This window comes from Sceloporus undulatus, chromosome 2, assembly GCF_019175285.1.
Source record: "Sceloporus undulatus isolate JIND9_A2432 ecotype Alabama chromosome 2, SceUnd_v1.1, whole genome shotgun sequence".
Taxonomy (NCBI): Eukaryota; Metazoa; Chordata; class Lepidosauria; order Squamata; family Phrynosomatidae; genus Sceloporus; species Sceloporus undulatus.
In genome coordinates, this window is record NC_056523.1 from 124,993,914 (window position 1) to 125,002,644 (window position 8,731).

Consider the following 8,731-nt stretch of genomic DNA (forward strand, 5'->3'; position numbering starts at 1 on the left):
AACTTTTGGTGCTTTTTTCGGCTTTTTCGCACGGAATCGCGGCTTTTCCCCAACTTTTGGTGCTTTTTTCGGCTTTTTCGCACGGAATCGCGGCTTTTCCCCATTAGCGCCTATGGCAATTCGGCTTACGAAGGCTTTTCGGGTTACGAACGGTGCCACGGAACGAATTAATTTCGTAACCCGAGGCACCACTGTAGTTTGAAAAAGACAACTTGCCCTCTCGACCTTGCCCAACCTGGCTGGCTATCCAGGGGGGAAAAATCATGGTGATGCTGAAAAACATAATTAATGCATCCCTAAGAGAAGGCTCCCTGCCTCCCTGTCTCAAGGAGGCAGTAGTTAGACCACTCTTAAAAAAGCCCTCCCTGGACCCCCTGGATAGAAATAACTACAGACCAGTTTCACTACTACCATTTTTGAGCAAGGTAATCGAGAGAGCAGTCGCCAATCAACTACAAGCAGTCTTGGAGGAAACGGATTTTCTGGATCCATTTCAAACCGGATTCAGGACGGGATATGGAGCTGAGACTGCCATGGTCACCTTAGTCGATGATCTCGACAGGGGAAGTGTGACCCTGCGGGTGCTCTTGGACCTCTCAGTGGCCTTCGATACCTTTGACCACGGTATCCTTCAGGAACGCCTGAGAGAGTTGGGTATTGGAGGCACTGCATTGCAGTGGTTCCAGTCCTACCTCTCGGGCAGGTTCCAGATGGTGTTGCTTGGGGACAGTTGTTTGGCCAAGAGGGAGCTCAAATTGGGCATCCCTCAAGGTGTGATTCTGTCCCCAATGCTGTTTAACATTTACATGAAGCCACTGGATGAGATCATCTGGAGACATGGGGCACGGTGTTATCAGTACGCTGATGACACCCAAATATACTTCTCTATGTCTCGGACTGAAGCAGTGACTAAGGATGGCATCTTTCCTCTGAATGCCTGTCTTGGGGCGGCAATGGACTGGATGAGGGAAAACCGACTCAAACTGAATCCAGGTAAGATGGAGGTACTCGCTATAGGAACCCCGAATCCAGGTATGCAATTATGTCAGCCAGTTCTGGATGGGGTCACACTTCCCCTGAAAGACTCTGTCCGCAGCTTGGGGGTGCTCCTTGACTCGTCGCTCCAACTGACAGCTCAGGTGGATACGACAGTAAGGAGCGCCTGTTATCAGCTTTGTCTGATATGCCAACTGTGCCCCTTCCTGGAGCCAAGGGACTTGGAAACAGTAGTACACGCACTGGTAACCTCTCGACTGGACTTCTGTAATGCGCTCTACTTGGGGCTACCCTTGTGCCAAGTTCGGAAACTTCAGTTGGTACAAAATATGGCAGCCAGATTGATCATGGGAGCTTCTAGGAATGGCCATATAACACCGGTCTTGAAGTCCCTGCACTGGCTGCTTATTAGTTTCCAGGCAAAGTACAAGGTGTTGGTGATTACCTTTAAAGCCCTATATGGCTTGGGCCCAGAGTACTTGAGGGAACGCCTTCTTCCCTATTGTCTGCCCCACACACTAAGGTCCTCTGGAAGAAATCTACTACAGCCAAAAAAATCTAGGCTAAAATCAGTTTCCCAGAGGGCCTTTTCTACTACTGCTCCTAAACTATGGAACGACCTGCCAGAGGAGATCCGTCACATTTCCACTCTGACAGCTTTTAAGAAAGCACTTAAGACGGATCTCTTCCGGCAGGCCTTTCCAACTTAGTTACTCTCCCCAGATATAGAGATATTTGTCCCCTCATCTGTCTATTCTTCACCGCCTATCTTTCTGCCTTTTTTAAAATGCTTTTAATGTTTTAAATGTTTTTTATACTATTATTGTTTAATTCTGTTTTAGTACTGGGTATGGGGGGGCAGTAGGTCTAGGGTTTTATTTTTAACTCTATTGTAATTGATGTACGTATTTTATTGTTGTAACCCGCCCAGATTCTTCGTGATTGGGCGGGCTATAAATAAATCTTCATATTATTATTATTATTATTATTATTATTATTATTATTATTATTTCCCTGGTTATAGGTAGCATAATAACTACTCCACATGTAGTAGTGTGCATCTCTTTAGCTACATATATACTGACCAGGAGGCAAATTATACACCTTGCCAGGGACTCTTCCACATGTACATATAACATACACAACCCCACAGCTCAGATGTTCATATTCCTATCAGAGAAGATGATATACAAAACAGCCAAAAAGAAATGCAAAGGTTGCTAAGAATGGTGTGAGCCTTTCTCTAATCCCTTGTTAAAGACTCTTTCCTTGATCACAACAGGAGACTTGTTCATTTAATTTTTTAAAAAAATCATACCTTTCACAAAGTCCCAGCCTAAGGTGGTTTACAACAAACCTAAACTAAACAATAAAATAACAGTACTGTAATAAGTTTCAAACTTTAAACTCATCCTTGTAACAACGGCTGGAAACACCTCTCTTTTCCCACATTTTGCCCATCTACATGGAACTTCAAAGAAAACTGTACAGCCATTTGATCTTACAAAGTCTCCTTTTAAGTCTACATGTACACAGCTCTAGGATAACATCACTGTATTTACTTTTCTGTCCATTTTAGAAAGGTTTCTCTCATGTACACTGCAAATTGATTTAAGCAGCATAATTTCACCTTTCCAGAAAAGAGAAAGTAACCTTTGAAACTTTATAAACTTTTTGTTTGTGTATCAGTTAATTCCACCAAAAGTGTGACTAACTGGTTTTCTAAAGTATGCCTTTCATCCTCTTTCAGAAGTGGTTCCTGCAAGGTTGCCCTTTCATTAGGCATTAAATTAGCTGCATTATTAAACATTTCAATGACTGCTTCCCAGTTTCAAACCTCTCTTCCACAAGACAAGTCAGCAAGACACTTGGTGGCTGGGCATAAACAGAGGGGTGGAGGGTCACAGAACAGGCAACACTGTCGTAAAAGATGCATAAACCAGAAAGCAAATTTACTGTTTCCTTACAATTACAGTACGTTTCTAAACTAACAAAGCCCTATCAACACATACAGGTCTAGAGCTTATTAAATACAGATCAGTTGACAGCTGCACAGCAAACAGAGTTAAGCTCAACATTTGAAAGCATTCCCTTTGAAGGCTAATTTCCAATTTATACATCATGGAAGCTCCCCAGATGTCGGTGGACTGCAACTCCCATCAGCCCTTGCCAGGATAGTTAATGGTGCAGGCTTCTGGGAGCTGTCCATCAACGTCTGGAAGATTATGCTCTATGAAGATAGAACATCTCCAGAGTTTACCACTGCCCACAAGCAAAGCCCTCACAGTGGATTACAAAGAAATCAGCCTTTAGTGTGTTTCCTTTTTAAATTGTGTTTTAACATGTTGTACCCTGCCTTGATCCTTGAGAAGAGTCAGGAAAGAAATACAACTATTATTATTACTATTACTCCAAACCTTTGATGGTACGTGATATGTTTTTTTTCCTGGGGGGGGGGCTGGCTTTAGGTAAAAATGTTGTTGATGTGTGAAGTTGAAGGCTTTCACGGCTGGCAGCCATAGTTTTTTGTGGGTTTTGGGGGGATATGTGGCCATTTTCTAGAAGAATTTGTTTCTCGTGTTTTGCCAGCATCTGTGTCTGGCATCTTCAGAGAATGCTTGCCTAGAAGAGAATGGTCTGTGTGTGTGTGTGTATACATACACACATACTGTGTGACCCTTAGTTTGGGAGGAAGTGGTTTTACACGTTAATGGTGTAGTTACAACATTCAAACTAACTCCACCACTAACATGTAAACCACTTCTTTCCAAAGAAGGGTCCCACAGTATTTGGGTATTATATATATACACACACATATATATATGCTTATGTATCTCCCACTCTCTTTCTTCCAGGCAAGCATTCTCTGGAAATGCCAGCCACAGATGCTGGTGAAACATCAGGAATAAACTCTTCCAGAACACAGCCACATAGCCCAAAACCCCAACAAAAAACTATGGATGCCAGCCATGAAAGTGTTAAGCTTTCAACCCACAGAAAACTGTTTTGTTCTTGTTTGCCTTTGTGCCATTTCTGGCTTACGGCAGCCCTATTCTAGGGTTTTACTTGGCAAGATCTGCCCAGAGGAGGTTTTGCCATGGCTTTCCCTTGAGGAGGCTGAGAGCATGTGGGGGGCTTCATGGCCAAACTGGGAATCTATATATATGTACGTATATATATTGCCAACGACTCTCAAAGAACCTGGCCAGAGGACTGGCCAACCCCGCCGTGAGACTCTGGAAAGGGCTTTGTGTGTGTTGGGGCTGGTCTATTTTAAGTCTGCATGCCTTGTGTATTGTTTAGGCGTTTTATGTATTGATTGTGTAAAGTTCTGAAGTCATTTTCGTTTGCAAAGGAACCTTCCAGCTAAGAAGGAACCAGAAGCCCCGCAACTTGGGCCCAGAGCCCTGGGGCTTTCCTGAGCGCCGTCGCCGAGCCAGAGCCACTAGGCGCCGCTTGGAGGGCGGCTTCCCCCGGGGGCAACGCAAGACAACACTCACAACGCAACGCAACACACGGAGAGGGCGGCCAGAGGTCCCTCGCACCGCAAAGGAGGGCGAGGCGCCGCCAAATGCGGGACACTCGAGGGAAATGGACCAAAGCAGAGCCGAAAACACTCCTGTCAACTCCTGCTCAAAATGGAGGGCGTCCTGGAGCCCCTCCGGGAGCCACGAGGCGATAACCCCACTTACCGCTCGGGCTCCTCTTCCCTTCCCTCGCTTGTATGCGGCTGAGCGAGCGCGCTTCGACTGAGGCGGTCCAGGAAGCGTCCTCGGTCCCCATTGGCCGCCGCCGAGGAGAGCCCCCCTCCCTCCTAAAGGCAGCGAAGGATTCGCCCCAAGAGACGCCAATAAAAGCTCTCCGTCCCCTGATTGGTTTAGGAGTGAGATTGCATAGACGCCCTACTTCCGGTTTTTAGGCAGCCCCAGGCTTTGCGAGGGAGGAACCTTGTAGAAAATGGCGGCGGGGGGCGGAGTCAGATTCCTGGAGGGAGGGAGTGTTGCCAATGGGGTGACTTTCACACGAAAATGGGGATTTTTAAACGCTTTTGGTGTGATTTTGGCGTCTGGCTCTATTTCAGTGCAGATTTGGTGACTTTCGTCCATTTCAGCTCCAGCCTCTTTTGGAGTGTCACACACTAACAGTTTTCAGCCAATCAGAGAGAGGACTGGAGAGTGGTCGCCGCCCCCGCCCTCAGAAAAAGCTCTCTCTCTCTCTCTCTCTCTCTCTCTCTCTGAGCCCCTGAGTCCCTCTGACTAGAGCCAGGCTACAGAGCAACCAATCCTGTTTGGATGGAGCCACATTAACAGCCAATCAGAGAGAGGACAGTGGTCGAACTCCGCCCTCAGGAAAAGCTCAGCCAACTCTCCTGGCTCAGTGCTAGGGAATTCTGGGAATTGTAGTTTGTTGTGACACCAGAGTTTGCTGAGAGAGAAGGTTAAATGTCTCCGAAAACTAGAATTCCCAGGATTCCCTAGCACTGAGCCATGGCAATTAAAAGGGTGTCAAACTGGATTTATTTCTGCAGTGCGGTTGCAGCCGAACACGTTTCTATTTGGCACAAAGCTTCCTGGACCCCCTTCATGTTAAAATAAACATATTTGGTGTGATGTGGGGGTAGGGTTGCCATAAGCCGGCTGCTGGAGGGACAATCCCGCTTTTTCGCCACTAGGGGGCGTCCCTGCACGGTTTTGTCATTGACCCATGTTTTTCCCGGGTCGAGGAGGTTGCTGCTGCTGTGGCGGCGGCGGCTGCCGTCGCGCACAGCTGCCTCTGGGGCTGCCACCCCCAATGCAGCCTTTGCCGGCTGCCAGCGCTTCTCTTTGCCCTGCTGCGTGCCCTTTCAGGGCCACACGCAGGGCTAAGCAGGAGGAGCTCCTCCTCCTGAGGGCAGGCTGGCAGAGCAAGGGTTGAACAGCCTGCCCCTGCTGCAGGCCAGAGCCTGTGAGTGCTGGCAGGGGGCGGGGCTGTTCCAGCCCCAGTCTGCCCCCATTGGCCAGCCAGCCAGCCTCAGGAGGAGGAGCTCCTCCTCTGTTTGGTCCCCACGTGGACCGGTCCCAGCAAGGCAGCAGAGGGGAGAGGGCCATTTCCTTTGGCACTGAGGTGAGGATGATGCGGGACACTCGAGGGATGATGATGAGGAAGAGGAGGAGAAGGAGGAGGTGCATGGCCCTTGTGTATTTTTCTAATATTTTTTTCCCCCAAGTCTATTTTTTGTGTATTTTTTCTGCTTTTAATGCTAACAAGTTTGCTTTCTTTTAACACTGTTAGTGATGATGATGGTGGTGATATTGATATCAGTCAGCTTCATAGGCCTGTGCCCACTGTTTTTGAAGCCGAGACAGTGTGACTTTCCAAAGTGCCTTTTCTGTGTGTTTTTTCTCCTTTTAATGCTGATTATGATGAAACCTCTGAGGCATGGCCAATGTAATTTGCTCTGATTTTTACATACTCATGCGCAGTGAAGAAAAACCAAAGTACCTTGACCAAGTACACACTCCTGAGAAGTATAGTTGGTGCAAGACACCAGGGGGTTGGACTGGATGGCCCTTGCGGTCTCTTCCAACTCTATGATTCTATGAAACCGAGGGCAAATCCACTTTTTGTTTAACCACCATGACATGTTCGATATGCATAGCCATGTTAACCCATGTTCAGTGTTAAACCCAAAGGGTTTGGTTATGGAATAAGCTTCTGAAATATGCAAGAGGCCATGTTAAGTAAAGACATGTGAAATGCCCAAATGTGCTGTCGTGTGTTTTGGAATGAGGAGGGGGGGTGGTTTGGCCAGAAAGGGAAGTACATTTCTGCCATCAGTCTAGGAATAATGCCAAAATGTCCTCCATTTTGAGCATGTCTAAGAAACATGCATTTATGTTAACATATTTTAAAAATAATCATTTTTTTTCATGTGCCCTCCATTTTTAAAAAATATGCCCTACATTTGTCCCGGTTTGGATTTCCTGACTTATGGCAACCCTATGTGGGGGGGATTTGGTGTGTTTTGGTCAAACGTGCAGGGAAATATCTTTGAGGCTTGTTGGCAACACTGGGTTGCTTTTCTATGGACAGTGGGGGCATAGGCTGCGTCCACACTGGAGAAATAACCTGGTTTGGCAACGCTTTAACTGCCCTGGCTCAAAGCTATGGAATTCTGGGAGTTGAAGTTTGAAGTTTGTTGTGTGAGAATTCTCTGAAGATGCCAGCCACAGAGGCTGGCGAATCGTCAGGAAGAAACTCTTCCAGAACACAGCCACATAGCCCAAAAACCCACAAAAAACTATGGATGCCGGCCATGAAAGCCTTCAAGTTCACATGGCTTATTTAGCTGCAGCATCTCCAGAAGAAAATACCTCCAAATTACTGGGGCCCAGATTTCAATGTGAACCAAGCTTTTATAGTACTTTGGACAAAGAAAACCAGAAATTACATTTCATTGGTTACATATGAATTAAAACATATACACCCCCTTCGCCCTCATTGGATGGTCATTCATACGTCTGACCTGCGTTTCTCTACCCATCATGATACCCTTCAATCAAACTATTACCTATAGGTTTTTCTTTTACTGCCTCCAACTGTCCTGTATTACATTCTTTTGTTCTGAATATTAGCTTAAAGCAGGAACCACTTCAGGGCCCTTGCATTCCAGAGCCAAGGATTTGACATGACCTGATGTCCACCATCCTGGCAACCCTTGCCCTCCATACATTTCAGTACTTTTTGAGCATAGTAAAATTCCACTTTAAGTGTACCCTCTATATTTCAGCCTTTCAGCTAGGAGGAATCTCAAAACACCCTCCATTATAAGAAACAGGAATCTATATTTATATGAGTGTTTTTAGCTTTTATTTTGTAGTGTTCTTTTTTTCTTGAACGTCTTAAATTTTGCAATACCTTTCCCTCCTTTGTGGTTAGGACATCTGGTCACCCTGCACAGATCAGGATTCGAACCCTCCTCTCTCCAAAGTCCAGTCTAGCCATCAACCCACTACAGCACACTGGCTCTATACATTTCATGTTATTATTTTGCTGGTGGCGAATGCTGGCGAAACGTCAGGAATAAACTCTTCTAGAGCATGGCCACATAGCCCAAAAAACCCACAAAAAAATATGGATGCTGGCCATGAAAGCCTTCAGCTTCACATTTCATACTCTGTGCCTAAAGCAGGGGGTAGTAGCAAATGCTCAAGTCTACTAAGATCATGCTACCAACTTCTTTCAGTTAGTCTCAAAGGTGTTGCAATGTCCCTTTGCATACTTATTTTTCAGACAAAGATGGCTGTGTCTTTGAATTCTACGTTTACGATATCACTGCAGACAAAGCTTTGAAAAGATTGTTAAAATTCCACAAGCTTTACACACTTAGAAACACTTCAGCAAGCAGAGGAGTTGAATCACTTCACTTTTCTATCCCATAACAATAAGTTCTATTTCAGTGTGGCTTCAGGATCACATGAATCTGTCAGCAGAGTCCTTTCTGGTCGCAAAACAATACATATGCCCATTATACATTTGCTTACTGGTATATTCTTGTTACTGATTTCTGATTTTTAATTGTTTGAACATTAGAGAGACCTGTATATTTTAGAAAGCTTTGCTCACCATAACAAATTACAGGAAAGTTCTAGCCATTAATAGGTCTGCTCTAGACATCAAACAGTGTAGTCCTGTCTGTGTTGGGATACCTTTGGACTTGGCTGCTGAAGCATGAAATAGAAAAGCTGAACTACAA

General features: G+C 45.6%; 1 protein-coding gene across 4 annotated transcripts in view; it reads right to left on the reverse strand.

Annotated features, from left to right (window-relative positions):
• Positions 1-4,834, reverse strand: part of DDX39A (DExD-box helicase 39A) — a 26,514-nt gene extending 21,680 nt beyond the window's left edge. For 2 of the 4 annotated variants that reach the window (XM_042449071.1, XM_042449069.1), the window contains exon 1: positions 4,689-4,833. The gene's annotated coding sequence lies outside the window, so the exon portion shown is untranslated. Of the gene's footprint in view, positions 1-4,496; positions 4,642-4,688 lie in introns of those variants that run through there. The other 2 variants (XM_042449070.1, XM_042449072.1) reach the window with 2 other exon arrangements.
• Positions 4,835-8,731: the final 3,897 nt, after the last annotated feature.